Source organism: Pongo pygmaeus, chromosome 9 (genome assembly GCF_028885625.2).
Source record: "Pongo pygmaeus isolate AG05252 chromosome 9, NHGRI_mPonPyg2-v2.0_pri, whole genome shotgun sequence".
Lineage (NCBI taxonomy): Eukaryota > Metazoa > Chordata > Mammalia > Primates > Hominidae > Pongo > Pongo pygmaeus.
In genome coordinates this window covers 19,298,108-19,314,532 of record NC_072382.2, presented here as the reverse complement: position 1 = coordinate 19,314,532, position 16,425 = coordinate 19,298,108, and the positions used below count along the sequence as shown (strand labels likewise).

Genomic DNA, 16,425 nt, shown 5'->3' with positions numbered 1-16,425 from the left:
CTGGCCGATATACCCTCTAAAAATTAAACTACTTGTTTTGATCACCTCCTATTTATCTGTTGGGAAGAGAGGGATGCTTGCCCTAGAGTTATGGAGATGGCCAAACCCATGACACCCAACACTGGGCAGATGAGATCCACAGCAGTTTATTAGTCACATAGATTCAGGCAGGGGAGGACTCTGCCCCTCACAGAGCCGCATGGCGGTTACACCCAGGAAAAGAGTGAACTGTCAGGGGCTGGAAGGGTCAAGCTTTGCAGTATCAAGAGGGAGAGGGGCTTCCTGATTTCTTAAGGAGGATGTGATTGGCTTGTTTGAATAATTCCATGGGAACTGAAACCTGCTACTCAGAAATAAGCAGGAATGGCACCTAGTCCATTTGATAGTGAGGGTTATCTGGCTAGAGGATCTTATCCACCGGAGCAGAGTGGGGAGGAAAACTTGCTGTCAGGCCACTCAAGGTCCCCCACACCCAGTTCTACCAGATGTCAAGAGAGCACATAATATTGATTTTAGGGTGGGGTGTGGTGGCTCACGCCTGTAATCCCAGCACTTTGGGAGGCCGAGGCGGTAGATCACGAGGTCAGGAGATCGAGACCATCCTGGTTAACACGGTGAAACCCTGTCTGTAATAAAAATACAAAAAATTAGCTGGGTGTGGTGGCGGGCAAGTGTGGTCCCAGCTACTCGGGAGGCTGAGGCAGGAGAATGGTGTGAACCCAGGAGGTGGAGCTTGCAGTGAGCTGAGATCGCGCCACTGCACTCCAGCCTGGGCGACAGACCGAGACTCCGTCTCAAAAAAAAAAATTGATTTTAGGCCTTACATCACACTACTGACATATGCAGGGAATCAGAGCCAGGTTATGTAGCCCCTCTGGAAACAATAATGTGACTCCAAGGACATAAATGTAAGCTGATTAGAAGTCTTTTTTTTTTTTTTTCCGAGATGGAGTTTCCCTCTTGTTGCCCAGGCTAGAGTGCAATGGCGCGATCTCAGCTCACCGCAGCCTCTGCCTCCTAGGTTTAAGCAATTCTCCTGCTTCAGCCTTCTGAGCAGCTGGGACTACAGGCACCTGCCACCACGGCCAGCTAATTTTTGTATTTTTAGTAGAGACAGGGTTTCACCATGTTGGTCAGGCTGGTCTCGAACTCCTCTCCTGACCTCATGATCTGCCTGCCTTGGCCTCCCAAAGTGCTGGGATTACAGCCGTGACCCACTGTGCCTGGCCAGAAGTCTTAAATAGAAAAGAAAGGATGTATTCATTAAATAAGGATTTGATCACACCAAAAGATGGAACATTTCCTGTTCGTTCAAGCACTGACCAGGAAGACTCAGCCAACATCCTTGTAGGATTTCTGGTCCCATTGACTAGTCACCCTTGTTGTGGAGATGGACGCATCTGATTAGGAGAGTCCGATGCCATTCGCCTTTAAGTCCTTGTTCTCCGCAGCAAGCACCTTCTCATTCATTCATTTGCATTCAACAGATTTATTCAAAACTGACTTTTTTTTTTTTTTTGAGATGGAGTCTTGCTCTGTTGCCCAGGCTGGAGTGCAGTAGCGCAATTTCAGCTCACTGCAGCCTCCGCCTTCCAGTTTCAAGTGATTCTCCCTGCCTCAGCCTCCCGAGTAGCTGGGATTGCAGGCACCTGCCACCACACCTGGCTAATTTTTGTATTTTTAGTAGAGACGAGGTTTCGCCATGTTGACCAGGCTGGTCTCGAACTCCTTACCTCAGGTGATCCACCCGCTGTGGCCTCTCAAAGTGCTGGGATTACAGGTGTGAGCCACCGCGCCCAGCCAAAACTGACTTTTTGATTTGCTGAAGGCCTAGGAGGCCCCAGGCACTGTGCTGAGGTACTAGGTATGTCAGGGAGAACAAGAACTGGTTGGCCCTTGATTTCATAGGGCTGCAAGTCTTGGCAGGGAGAAAGATAATAAAGCAAGTAAGGACACACATAAATAAATACCATAAAAGAAAACAAAACATAAGGTCTTCGAGGAAAGTAACAAGACCTGCATGAGTCAGCTCCTGTTCTTCCTTCCAGGGTTCACTCATGCCACCTTCCCCTCCATCCCTAAGTCCCAGCCCCAATGGTCTTGTACTCACTCTTGCTCGGCCCCTTGTCTGTTTCTTATGTACACCTGTTATAGTTTATAATTACAATGAATGTTGGAGGTTTTGTTGTTGTTGTTTTGGAGACAGGGTCTTGCTCTGTTGCCCAGGCTGGAATGCTGTGGCACAATCATGGTGAATTTTTTAACAGTCACTCTTGTTTGAATGTAAGTTCCAGGAGGTCAGTAATTATATCTATTTGTACACCTTTGTGTCACCATCATTCATATACCCATAGGCTCCTAGTGGGCATTCAGAAGTTATTTGAGGGTGGGTGCGGTGGCTCACACCTGTAATCTCAGCACTTTGGGAGGCCGAGGCAGGCAGATCACCTGAGGTCAGGAGTTCAAGATTAGCCTGGCCAACATGGCGAAACCCTGTCTCTACTAAAAATACAAAAATTAGCCGGGCGTGGTGGCGGGTGCCTGTAATCCCAGCTACTCTGGAGGCTGAGGCAGGAGAATTGCTTGAACCTGGGAGGCAGAGGTTACAGTGAGCCAAGATCATGCCATTGTACTCTAGCCTGGGCAACAAGAGTGAAACTCTGTCTTAAAAAAAAAAATTAGCCAGGCATGGTGGCAGGCGCCTGTAATTCCAGCTACTCTGGAGGTTGAGGCAGGAGAATTGCTTGAACCTGGGAGGCGGAGGTTGCAGCGATCCAAGATCGTGCCATTGCACTCCAGCCTGGGCGACAAGAGAGAAACTCCGTCTCAAAAATATAAAAAAAAAAAAAAAAAAAAAAGAAATAAAAAATAAAAATACAAAATAATTCGCTGGGTGTGGTGACACATGCCTGTGATCCCAGCTAGTTGGGAGGCTGAGGCCAAGAATCGCTTGAACCCAGGAGGCAGAGGTTTTGTAGCGAGCCAAGATCACGCCACTGCGCTTGGGCGACAGAGTAAGACTGTCTCAAAAAAGAAAAAAATGAATTGATTATTCAAAGAATGCATGCACAGGGTGACCTGGATGGAGTTGGGGCAGGTCAGGGAAGGTGTCCTATCGTTTTTATGCTCCACTTTCAATCTGCTCAGCTTCACCTGTGTCTTGCTCCAGCTCTGCAGGGGCTCTGCCTGATTTCATGCAGGTGCAACCTGACAGCACATTGCTTCCTGCCTGTACCTCATGTTTCTGTTTTCTTTTCTGGCGCTGGCCTGTTGATGCTACCAGGAGGCCTTCTCAGTGCCCATGCCCACACATACACAGCCTGAAAATGCAGTGGAGTTCACATCCACGGGTGAGGCTTTGAACAATGGGAGATAGGAGCCAGAGGGCAATATTTTCCCTTTGCTCCTCCTCTGAAAGAGGGTCCCAAGACAGCCTCTATTAGACTCCTTGGGGATGTGGTCCTGCAGATGAAGCAATCAGTTGCATTGGGAGATGGCCCATGCATCCTCGCATTGGCTGTTCCTCCTTCTCTGCTTTTCTCCCTGTGTATTCCTCTCTCCTGCTCCCTGTGTTTGTCTTCCCTATTGAAACAGTAGCCAACAGCACTTTGCCTTGGGCTTCACTTACTAGGGAACCCAGAAGAACACAGCAACTTCTTTCAGAATCTGATATTTGAGCGGAGACCTGTCAGATGAGTGAATTAGGCAAACAAAACAAAACAAAAACAAAAACAAAACAAACAAAACAAAAGAAAAAAGAGAGAGAGAGAAAAAAAAATGATGAAGGGGCCCGGGCGTGGTGGCTCATGCCTGTAATCCCAGCACTTTGGGAGGCTGAGGCAGGTGGATCACCTGAGGTCTGAAGTTTGAAACCAGCCTGGCCAACATGGTGAAATCCCGTCTCTACTAAAAATACAAAAATTGGACGGGTTTGGTGGTGCATGCCTGTAATCCCAGCCACTCAGGAGGCTGAGGCAGGAGAGTCACTTGAACCCGGGAGGCGGAGGTTGCAGTGAGCCAAGATCATGCCACTGTACTCCAGCCTAGGCCACAGAGCGAGACTCTATCTCAGAAAAAAAAAAAAAGCTGAAGAACGGTGGGAGTTGGCTTCCAGGCAGGCAGTATTCTTTCTAAGCCAGGGGAGAGGCCAGTGCGTGGGGGAACTAAAAGGCCTCTGTGCCATCTTGGGGAGGGGAAGGATGTAAGGGAGAGATGAAGGGGCAGTGAGAAGTCAGTTCACACAGGGCCTTCCTTGTAGGAGTTTGGGTTTTATTCTGACGTAAGGAGAGCCACTGGAAGGCTGATGCAGGAGCATGACAGTATCACGTTATGATTTATTTTATTTTATTTTATTTGAGATGGAGTTTTGCTCTTGTTGTCCAGGCTGGAGTGCAGTGGCACAATCTCAGCTCACTGTAACTTCCACCTCCCGGGTTCAAGTGATTCTCCTGCCTCAGCCTTCTGAGTAGCTGGGATTACAAGTGCCTGCCACCACACCTGGCTAATTTTTGTATTTTTATTAGAGATGCGGTTTTGCCATGTTGGCCAGGCTGGTCTTAAACTCCTGACCTCAGGTGATCTGCCACCCTCAGCTTCTCAAAGTGCTGGGATTACAGGCATGAGCCATTGTGCCTGGCCACATTATGATTTATTTTAAAAGAGCATTTAGATGCCATGTGGAAAATAACCATTTTTAGCTTTGAGGAAGGAGCCAGAGTAAGGTAGGGACACCAGCTAGGAGCTTCTACAGGAGTCCAGATGAGAAATGATAGCTGCTTAGGGCAGGGTAGCTGACTGGAGAGAAGTGGATGAATCTGAAACATACTTTTGAAGTACAATCCTTCTGACTTATTGGTGGGTTGGATGGGGTAGGAGAGAATGGGGGAAAGAGGAGGAAAGTATGGCTCCCAGGCTTCTGGTTGGAATGGTGGGTGAGAATGATGGAGTAAAGATTAGAGGAGAAGATAAAGAACTAAGTTTTGGGCCAGGTGCAGTGGCTCACACCTGTAACCCCAGCACTTTGGGAGGCCGAGGTGGGTGGATCACCTGAGGTGAGGAGTTCAAGACCAGCCTGACCAACATGGTGAAACCCCATCTCTACTAAATACAAAAAATTAGCCGGGCGTAGTGGCAGGTGCCTGTAATCCCAGTTACTTGGGAGGCTGAGGCAGGAGAATCACTTGAACCCAGGAGGCGAAGGTTACAGTGAGCTGAGATTGTGCCACTGCACTCTAGCCTGGGCAACAAGAACAAAACTCTGTCTCAAAAAAAAAAAATAAATAAATAAAATAAAAAAAGAAGAACTTACTTTTGGATATGTTGATATGTTAGTTTTTTGTTTTGTTTGTTTTTTGATATGTTAGTTTTAAGATATCTTTATTTTTTAAATTTATTTTTATTATTTATTTAATTATTCATTTGAGACAGGATGGTGCAATCTTGGCTCACTGGTACTTCTGCCTCCTGGATTCAAGCAATCCTCTTGGCTCAGACTCCCAAGTAGCTGGGATTACAGGCACATGCCACCACGCCCACCTAATTTAGTAGAGATGGGGTTTCACCATGTTGACCAGGCTGGTCTCAGACTCCTGACCTCAAGTGATAGGCCCACCTTGGCCACCCAAAGTGCTGGGATTATAGGCATGAGCCACTGTGCCTGGTTGATTTCACTGTGACCTTGAATTTCTGGGCTCAAACAGTCCTCCTGAGTAGCTGGGACCACAGTCACGTGCCACTGCGCCCAGCTGATTTAAAAAAAACTTTTTGTATAGGTGGAGTCCTGCTTTGTCATAAAGGCTGGTCTCAAGCTTCAATCTGTCCTCCCACCTTGGCCTCCCAAAGTGCTGGGATTACAGGCATGAGCCACTGTGCCCAGCCTGCTATTGGGCGAGCCAGCCCCCAGTATTTCAACGTAGGTTCTTTCTATTTTCCATAAGTATCGGCCAGCTGAGAAATAAAGAAAAAGAGAAAGAGTACAAAGAGAGGAATTTTTTTTTTTTTGAGACGGAGTCTTGCACTCTCGCCCAGGCTGGAGTGCAGTGGTGCCATCTCAGCTCACTGCAAGCTCTGCCTCCCGGGTTCACGTCATTCTCCTGCCTGCCTCAGCCTCCGGAGTAGCTGGGACTACAGGCGTGTGCCACCATGCCTGGCTAATTTTTTGTATTTTTAGTAGAGACAGAGTTTCACCGTGTTAGCGAGGATGGTCTCGATCTCCTGACCTTGTGATCTGCCTGCCTCAGCCTCCCAAAGTGCTGGGATTACAGGTGTGAGCCACCATGCCTGGCCCCAAGAGAGGAATTTTACAGCTGGGCCACCGGGGGTGATATCACATATTGGTAGGACCATGACGCCTACCTGAGCCACAAAACCAGGAGTTTTATTAAGGATTTCAAAAGGGGAGGGGGTGCAAGAACAGGGAGTAGGTCACAAGATCACATGCTTCAAAGGGCAAAAAGGAGAACAAAGATCATATGCTTCTGAGGAAACAGGACAAGGGCAAAATCGGAAACTCCTGGTAAGGATCCAGCAAAGATCACAAGGCAAAGGGCAAAAGCAGAATTACTAATAAGGGTCTATGTTCAGTGGTGCACGTATTGTCTTGATAAACATCTTAAACAACAGAAAACAGGGTTCAAGAGCAGAGAACCAGTCTGACCTCAAATTTACCAGGGCGGGGTTTTTCCCCACCCTAGTAAGCCTGAGGGTACTGCGGGAGACCAGGGCGTATTTCAGTCCTTATCTCAACTGCATAAGACAGACACTCCCAGAGCGGCCATTTATAGACCTCCCCCAGGAATGCATTCCTTTCCCGGAGTATTAATCCTTGCTAGGAAAAGAATTTGGCAATATCTTCCCTACTTGCATGTCTGTTTATAGGCTCTCTGCAAGAGGAAAAATATGGCTCTATTTTGCCTGACCCCGCAGGCAGTCAGACCTTATGGTTGTCTTCCCTTGTTCCCTGAAAATTGCTGTTATTCTGTTCTTTTTCAAGGTGCACTGATTTCATATTGTTCAAACACACATGTTTTACAATCAATTTGTACAGTTAACAATTATCATAGTGGCCCTGAGGTGACGTACATCCTCAGCTTACGAAGATAACAGGATTAAGAGATTAAAGTAAGACAGGTGTAAGAAATTATGAAAGTATTATTTGGGAACTGGTAAATGTCCATGAAATCTTCACAATTTATGTTCCTCTGCCGTGGCTCCAGCCAGTCCCTCCATTCGGGGTCCCTGACTTCCCACAACAGCCTGGCATGTCTTTAAATCATTCAAGTGGAGATGTCAAATAGACATCTAGGTATATGAGACAAGTGCTCAAAAGAGTAGTCCAGGGTAAAGTTACACATTTGGGAGCAGGACTGGTTACATAATTTGTGGGACCCAGTGCACAATGAAGATAAATAGCTTCATGCTAAAAAATTATTAATAACTTCCAGATGTCAAGAGGATAACATCAAACCAAGCACGGAGACCTCCAGGTAACTGCACAGGTCACTTGCCCATGAAGCCTATATGTGATATTTAATTTGGAAATTGATCAGATTATTTATGGAGAGAGAGTTATCAGGAGAAGGAATGGGGACCCCAAATAGGACCTTGAAACCTGTGTATATGCTGGTAGTCACAATGAGACAATACTGTACGATCCCACTTATATGAGATACCTAGAATAGTCAAATGCATAGAGATGGAAAGTAAAATGGCAGTTGCCAAGAGCTGGAGGGAGGTGGGAATGGTGAGTTCGTGCTTAATGGGTACAGAGTTTCACTGTGGGAAGAAAAATTTCTGGAGATGGATGGTGGTGATGGTTGCACAACAATATGAATGTATTTAGGGCTACGGAGCCATACACTTAATTAAAATGGTTAAAAATGTCAAATTTTGTTATGTGTATTTCACCATACACACACACAAAAAATGCTGGCCAGGCATGGTGGCTCACACCTGTAATCCCAGCACTTTGGGGGGCCTAGGCAGGCAGATCACCTGAGGTTAGGAGTTTGAGACCAGCCCGGTCAACATGGTGAAACCCTGTCTCTACTAAAAATACAAAAATTAGCTGGGTGTGGTGGTGTGCGCCTGTAATGCGAGCTACTCGGGAGTCTGAGGCAGGAGAATTGCTTGAATCTGGGAGGTGGAGGTTGCAGTGAGCCGAGATTGCGCCACTGCACTCCAGCCTGGGCGACAAGAGCAAGACTCCCTCTCAAAAAAAAAAAAAAATTGCTTTTCTCTCTACACTTCTATTATCCTTCATGTGCCTGGCTTTTCTTTTCCTACCTCTCTGGCCACTTTTCAGTCTCCTCAATTCCTTCTCTACCTGAATGAGAAATGCTGCAGTTCTTCCTTTCTTCCTCTATTCCTTCCTCCCTCTTTCCCCTCCCCTCCCTCCCTCACTTTCTTCTCTTCCCTCCCTCACTCCCTCCCTCCCCTCTCCTCTCCCTCCCTCCCTCCCTCCCTTCCTTCCTTCCTTCCTCTTCCTCCACAAATATTTGTCTACTGTGTGCTAGGAATAAACAGGGAACAAAAGATACAAAGTCTCTCCCTCATGGAGCATATAGTCTACTGATTGAGAGATGATCTATAAACAAATAAACAAGTAAATATGCAGTATTTTAGATGTTCATAGAGCTACAGAAAAAAAAAAGCAGATTAAGGGGAATTGGAAGAACCAAGGATGGGAAGAGGGTTGCTATTTTTTTTTTTTTGGAGACAGAGTCTTGCTCTCTCGCCCAGGCTGGAGTTCAGTGGCACGATCTTGGCTCACTGCAACCTCTGCCTCCCTGGTTCAAGCAATTCTCCTGTCTCAGCCTCCCAGGTAGCTGGGACTACAAGCATGTGCCACCATGCCTGGCTAATTTTTTTGTATTTTTAGCAGAGGTGGGGTTTCACCATGTTGGCCAGGCTGGTCTCGAACTCCCGACCCCAAGTGATCCGCCTGCCTTGGCCTCCCAAAGTGCTGGGATTACAGACATCAGCCACTACGCCCGGCCAGGGTCGTTATTTTTTACAAGATGGTCTGATAAAGTTACATTCGAGTAGAGAACTGAAGACAGTGGGAGAGCAAGCAATACTGTTATCTGGAAGAGCCTTCTAAGAGGATCACAGCAAGTGCAAAGGCCCTGAGGAAGAACAGAGGGTCCCAAGATTGGAATAGGCGGAAGAAGGAATGGGTGGTAAGGAAGAAAGATGATTTGAGAAAATTGTCTGTGCTGAAGAGCAGAGAAATATTATTATTATTATTATTATTATTTTTAGAGAAAGGGTCCCACTCTGTTGCCCAGGCTGGAGTGCAGTGGCATGATCATAGCTCACTGCAACCTTGAACTCCTGGACTCAAGACTCAAGTGATCCTCCTGCCCCAGCCTCCTGAGTAGCTAGGACTATAGGCATGCACAATCATGTCTGGCTAATTTTTTTTTTAAGTGAAAACAAATTTATTAGAGAAGTAAATAAACAAGCAGGCATGGTGGCTCATGCCTGTAATCCCAGCACTTTGGGAGGCTGAGACAGGTGGATCACCTAAGGCCAGGAGTTCAAAACCAGCCTGGCCAACGTGGTGAAACCCCATCTCTACTAAAAATAGAAAAATTAGCCAGGCGTGGTGGTGGGTGCCTATAATTCCAGCTACTTGGGAGGCTGAGGAAGGAGAATTGCTTGAACCCAGGAGGTGGAGGTTGCAGTGAGTTGAGATCGTACCACTGCACTCCAGCCTGGGTGACAGAGTGAGACTCCATCTCAAGAAAAAAAAAAAAGTAAATAAACAAAAGAATGGCTACTCCATAAGCAAAGCAGCCTAATTTTTATTTATTTATTTATTATTATTATTATTTTTTTGTAGAGACAGGGTCTCTCTATGTTACCCAGGCTGGTCTCAAATAATCCTCCTGCCTCAGCCTCCCGAAGAGCTGGGATTACAGGTGTGAGCCACAGTGCCCAGTCAAGAAATACTATTTATTGAAGGTTTGCTATGCTCTGACTTTGTGTGAAGTGCAAGGTTAGAGCAGAGAACCGACAGAAGTGGTTCCTGACCTCATGGAGTTGACAGTCCCGCAGAGGAGAGACAGGTTTGACAAACAATGATTCAGCTCCACTTTCGATGAGTTCTCTGAGAGAGTGGTGGAGGGTGAAGGGAGTGTATTACAGTAAGACAACACTGAAAGAGGGGAAGGGAGGAGGGATCAGAGGGGGCGTCTTGGAGGAAGTGACACTTGACAGATTACGATTTGATGTCCTCTGTGCATCCACCTTCAGGGAGTGATGCCCTGGTTCTGGTGACATGGGCACTCAGGGTCCCCACGGCAGTTCCTTCTCATTGAGTGTCACCTCCGTCATTTGGCTTCAAGAACTGGAATATGCAAATGGCAGTCAGTTATGTATGATCAAATGACACTGGCTACATGCTCAAGAACGAATTTAGCATCTACCACCAGTATTCCCACAGTATTCCCAAATAACTTCTGTATCCTCCCCACCTCCAGACACATGCATACACACACGACCTCACACACATTCTCAAACCAGCCTGTCAGTCTACCTCACCCTCCTCTTCAGTTTTAGCTTCCACTGGTCTAGGTCCCTGGCTCATGAAGCCAGTTGATGGAGCCTCATGGTGGCCAAAGTTGAAGGGACTCAATGTGGGGACACCGAAGTGTGTGCCCAGGCCATCTCTCCAGCCTTCTAAAACCACCTGCCTTGGGGAGAGGAAGTGGGGAGAATGTCATCTGCTCTATTTGTACTCCAGAGCAGCTCTGCTTGTGCCCCCACAAAGTCTCTCATCCAAGTTTTCTGTCAACTTTCTGTTCATAGAGTTTCACTTCCAGTTCAAGGGCTAGATGGGGAGTTGACATATGACCTTGGGCAAATTACTTACCTTCCTTGTGTTGCAATTTTCTCATCTGTAAATGAGGATAACAAAAGTACCTACTTCAGATTAAGTGAAAAAAATTCATGTAAGTGTTTAACATAGTGACTAGCACATATTAGGTGCCCAGTAAATGTTAGCTCTTATTATTACTTTCATCATTATGATTATTTACTGGAGAATTTGGCTACATTAAATGTCTGAGCTCCAGCTCAGCTAGCCAAAGTCTACAGTTCAAAGTCTACTGTTATAACTGTAATCCCAGCACTTTGGGAGGCCGAGGCAGGTGGATCACTTGAGGTCAGGAGTTCAAGACCAGCCTGGCCAACATGGCGAAACCCTGTCTCTACTAAAAATACAAAAATTAGCCAAGTGTGATGGTACACACCTGTAATCCCAGCTATAAGGGAGGCTGAGGCATGAGAATAGCTGGAACCCAGGAGGCAGAGGTTGCAGTGAGCCAAGATTGTGCCACCACTCTACTCCAGCCTGGGTGACACAGCAAGAGTCTGTCTCAAAAAACAAAACAAAACAAACAAACAAACAAAAAACAAAGTCTACTGTTAAATAAATTGGCATTCCAGTTTCATCCAATCGGGTGTACGAACTTAGCTAATGTGTGTCTGCCCCTAAGAGCTAAAGCTGCCCTGGGGCCTCCCAGTCTCTTCCTTAGCCAGGCAGTGTGGTTCTGAGTACCAGAACCTCCTCAGAAAGCTCCTGAGGAAAACCCTCTGCCAAAATGTAAAACCAAGGGAAAAGGATAAAGGCAACAATTTTGGACCAGGCTGGCATGAACTGTGATCCCAGTCTGCCATACTTATTTTTTTATTCTAAAATAACAGAGATAACATACACAATGGGCTTTCTAACTTGCCACTTTTCCCTTATCTTTTTTCCCTTTGTGAGCCTAAAACATCATGTTCTGTCATGCAGTCTTTCAAAAAGAAGGAAAGAAAAAAAAAAAGAAAAAAACAATAACAACAAAAATCCTTGGCCATTCCAGTTCCCTGCTGACCCAGAGAAGAACAGACTATCTGATATTTCAGCTGGAAGGCAAGGTGGCAGATTCTTTCCAATGGGGTGGCGACTTCCTCCTTACTTTCAGAACACACCCCTTCCCAAAAATACGCCCTCTTGGGCAAGTAGCACAAAGGGAGCAGACCCGGCTCTGGGCGTCAGCAGATGCCTACATCCCTTCCTTTTCCTTTTACACCCAGTGGCCTGGGAATGGCACAAGAGCTTGGGGAATTTGCCCCACCAGTCTGTGTGTGGCCTGGTCAGGCCCGGAAGTGGCCTCTCTCTCATCTCTTACCCTCTTGATCCATCTTCCAAAACAACTGCCAGAAGTGATTTTCCTGAAACCCAAATCGGATCATTATTTCATTCCACCTGCTTATGCTTGTTAACTTGTCATGGCCTTTTGTGTCCCCCAAAAGGGTTCTCAATCTCTATCCTGGGGTCTATGCATGGTTAGCTACAAAAGAATGATATTATTCAGATGCAGATTCTAGGCGGTGGCTCACGCCTGTAATCCCAGCACTTTGGGAGGCTGAGGAGGGCAGATCACTTGAGGTCAGGAGTTTGAGACCCGCCTGGCCAGCATGATGAAACCCCGTCCCTACTAAAAATACAAAAAAAAAAAATCAGCCGGGCATGGTGGCACATGCCTGTAATCCCAGCACTCGGAAGGCTGAGGCAGGAGGATCCCTTGAACTCAGGAGGCGGAGGTTGCAGTGAGCAAAGATCATGCCACTGCACTCCAGCCTGGGGGACAGAGCGAGACTCCATCTTAAAAGAAAAAAAAAGTGTAGATTCTAGAGTTTGAGATAGAACCTGTGGATATGTAGGTATTAGTCTGGATTCTTTAGGTTGCAAGTGACAGAAACTTCAAATTAGCTTAGGTCAAAAAAGAAATTCAGACTGGTGTGGTGGCTGATCCTTGTAATCTTAGGACTTTGGGAGGCCCCTGCAGGAGGATCCTTTGAGCCCAGGAATTCGAGACCAGCCTGGGCAACATAACAAGACCCCATCTCTACAAACAAACAAACAAACCCATTATTTCCTTTGAGTAGGAAATTCAAGTCTCAATTATACCTGCAGGATTTTTTTTTTTTTTTTTTTTTTGAGATGGAGTCTCGCTGTGTCGCCCAAGCTGGAGTGTGGTGGCACGATCTCGGCTCACTGCAAGCTCCGCCTCCCAGGTTCATGCCATTCTCCTGCCTCAGCCTCCCAAGTACCTGGGACTACAGGTGCCTGCCACCACGCCCAGCTAATTTTTTTTTTTTTTTGGTATTTTTAGTAGAGACAGGGTTTCACCGTGTTAGCCAGGATGGTCTCTCTCGATCTGCTGACCTCGTGATCCACCCGTCTCAGCCTCTCAAAGTGCTGGGATTACAGGCATGAGCCACTGCGCCCGGCCTACTTGCAGGATTTTTTAACTTATGGAGGTGACTGCATGATGACATGGAGAAGTCCATGCCATTGAAAGAATAATTAATTTATTATTATTATTAATTTATTTATTTTGAGATGGAGTCTCACTGTGTCACCAAGGCTGGAGTGCAGTGGCCAGATCTTGGCTGGCTGCAACATCCGCCTCCTGGGTTCAAGCGATTCTTCTGCCTCAGCCTCCCGAGCAGCTGGGACTACAAGCACGCGTCACCACACCCAGCGAATTTTTGAAACCCTATCTCTACGGGGTTTCACCATATTGGCCAGGCTGGTCTTGAACTCCTGGCCTCGTGATCCACCCACTTATGCCTCCCAAAGTGCTGGGATTACAGGCGTGAGCCACCGCGCCCGGCCGAAAGAATAATTTATTACTTACATTTCCCAAGAGAAGGGGGCATGGCATGCCTCACATGCAGACCCAAATGGAGAAACACCAGGTTTGGTCAGGAGGCAGAAGGGAGTGAGGGGAAGGCATAGGTCACAGCCTTTATTGGGGTTTCAGCACAAAAGTCAAAGCATGGTTGGGTAAACCGTTTAGATCAATTGGATACATTAAATACGAACAGGAAAAAACAAAAAAAAAAAGCAGTCCAGGCTCGGTGGCTCACGTCTGTAATCCCAGCACTTTGGGAGGCCTAGGCGGGTGGATCTCCTGAAGTCAGGAGTTCCAGACCAGCCTGGCCAACATGGTGAAACCCCGTGTCCACTAAAAATACAAAAATTAGCTCGGTGTGGTAGTGGGTGCCTGTAATCCCAGCTACTCAGGAAGTTGAGGCAGGAGAATCGCTTGAACCTGGGAGGTGGAGGTTGCAATGAGCCGAGATTGTGCCACTGCACTCCAGCCTGAGTGACAGAAAAAAAAAAGAAAGAAAAAAGAAAAAAAAAAAGCAGTTTAGGATTGGCTAGTTTGAATAATTCCAGCAGGTAGCTGGGTGTAGTGGTGTATATCTGTAGTCCTACAGGAGGATCTGAGACAGGAGGATCGCTGTGCCCAGGAGTTTGAGTTTATAGTGAGCAATGATTACACCACTGCACTCCAGCTTGGGCAAAAGAGCAAGACCCTGTCTCTAAATAAATATATAAATACATACATACATTTTAAAAAGTATATCATTCAGCCATAAAAAGGAATTAAGGTACATGATACATGCTATTATACAACTTGGATGAATCTTAAAAACATGCTAAGTGAAGGAAGCCAGACACAAAAGGCTACATATTGTATGATTCCATATATCATACAATACATGTATGTCTGAAATGTCCAGAATAGGCAAATCCATAGAGAGAGAAGCAGATTAGCCACGGGCTGGGGGAAGTGGAGAATGGGGAGTCACTGCTTAATGGCTATGGAGTTTCCTTTTGGGGCGATGAAAATGTTCTAGAGCTAGACAGTGGTAATGGTTGCATGACAGTGTAGGAATGTGCTAAATGCCACTAAATTGCACACTTTAAAATAATTTAAAGGGAGATTTTCTTTTTTGAGGCGCGGTTTTGCTCTTCTTGCCCAGGCTAGAGTGCAATGGCAAGGTCTCAGCTCACTGCAACCTCTGCCTCCCAGGTTCAAGCGATTCTCCTGTCTCAGCCTCCTGAATAGCTGGGACTATAGGTGTGAGCCACCACACCTGGCTAATTTTTTGTATTTTTAGTAGAGATGGGGTTTCACCATGTTAGCCAGGCTGGTCTCGAACTCCTGACCTCAGGTGATCCACCTGTCTTGGCCTCCCAAAGTGCTGGGATTACAGGAGTGAGCCACTGTGCCCGGCCTTTTTTTTTTTTTTTTTTTTTTAAGAGAGATAAGATCTCACTATGTTGCCTCGGCTGGTCTTGAATTCCTGAGCCCAGGTGTTCCTCTCACCTCAGCCTCCCAAAGTGCTGGGTTTACAGGTGTGAGCCACCGCACCTGGCTGAAAGGGTGAATTTTATGTTATTCTAATTTCACCACAACAAAAGCATCTTAATCATAACACTTATTGCCCTTTATTGTAATTTTTCGGTTTTCATCTCTGCCTCCTCTACTCAACGTGGGTAGGTTCTGTCTCCACTTCTTGAATTCTGCCCCAACACAATAGTGTGCTCATTAAAACACTGGCAGAAGGAAGATGAACCTGTTGATGGCAAGCAATGGCTACAGGCTGAGTGTGGATTATCTGCTTTATATTATGTATTGGTTTTCTACACTTGATCTTAGCCAAAAGGCCGAGAAGCCATATGTATTGGTTTTCTATTGCTGTGTAACTAATGACCACAAATCTAGAGGCTGAACACAACACATCGATTGTCTCACAGCCCTGTGTGTCAGGAGCCTGGGCATGGCCTTGCTGGGTCTTCCACTCAGGGTCTCACCAAGCTTCAATCAAGGCGGCTGCATTCTAACCTTGAGGCTCCACTATGAATTAATTAACTTCCAGGCTCATTCAGGCTGTTGGGAGGATTCATTTTCTTTTTCTCTTTTTCTTTTTTTTTTTGAGATGGAGTTTCACTCTTGTCGCCCAGGCTAGAGTGCAATGGCACAATCTCGGCTCACTGCAAGCTTCGCCTCCCGGGTTCAAGCGATTCTCCTGCCTCAGCCTCCTGAGTAGCTGAGATTACAGGCATGTGCCACCACGCCTGGCTAATTTTTTGTATTTTTAGTAGAGACAGGGTTTCTCCATGTTGGTCAGACTGGTCTCGAACTCCCGACCTCCGGTGATTCGCCCGCCTCGGCCTCCCAAAGTGCTGGGATTACAGGCGTGAGCCACGGTGCCTGGCCTCATTTTCTTATGGTTGTGTGACTGAGGTCTCTGTTTTCTTACTGGCTGCAGGTGGGGCTGTTCTTAGCTACCAGTGACTGCCCACAGTTCCTTGCCATGGGACCCTCTCCATGGGCCCCCTCTCATAGCATGGCAGCTTACTTCTTTCAAGCCAGCAATGGAGTGACAGTCTCTCTAGCATGTATGCTAGCAGGATGGACCCTTATGTATATGATCATAACTTTAAACATCTTTATCACATTCTATTGGTTACAAGCAAGTCAAAGGTCCTACTCACACCCATGCAGGGTGTGAATGCAGGGGCCACCCTAGAACTCCTCCTCTACAATTAGCTATGATTTATTGAGAATCTGC

The 16,425-nt window shown here is 46.6% G+C and overlaps 1 pseudogene; it reads right to left on the bottom strand.

Moving 5' to 3' along the window:
- Nucleotides 1–15,357: 15,357 nt before the first annotated feature.
- On the bottom strand, nt 15,358–15,529 carry LOC129009206 (U2 spliceosomal RNA; annotated as a pseudogene).
- Between the last annotated feature and the right edge of the window lie 896 nt (nt 15,530–16,425).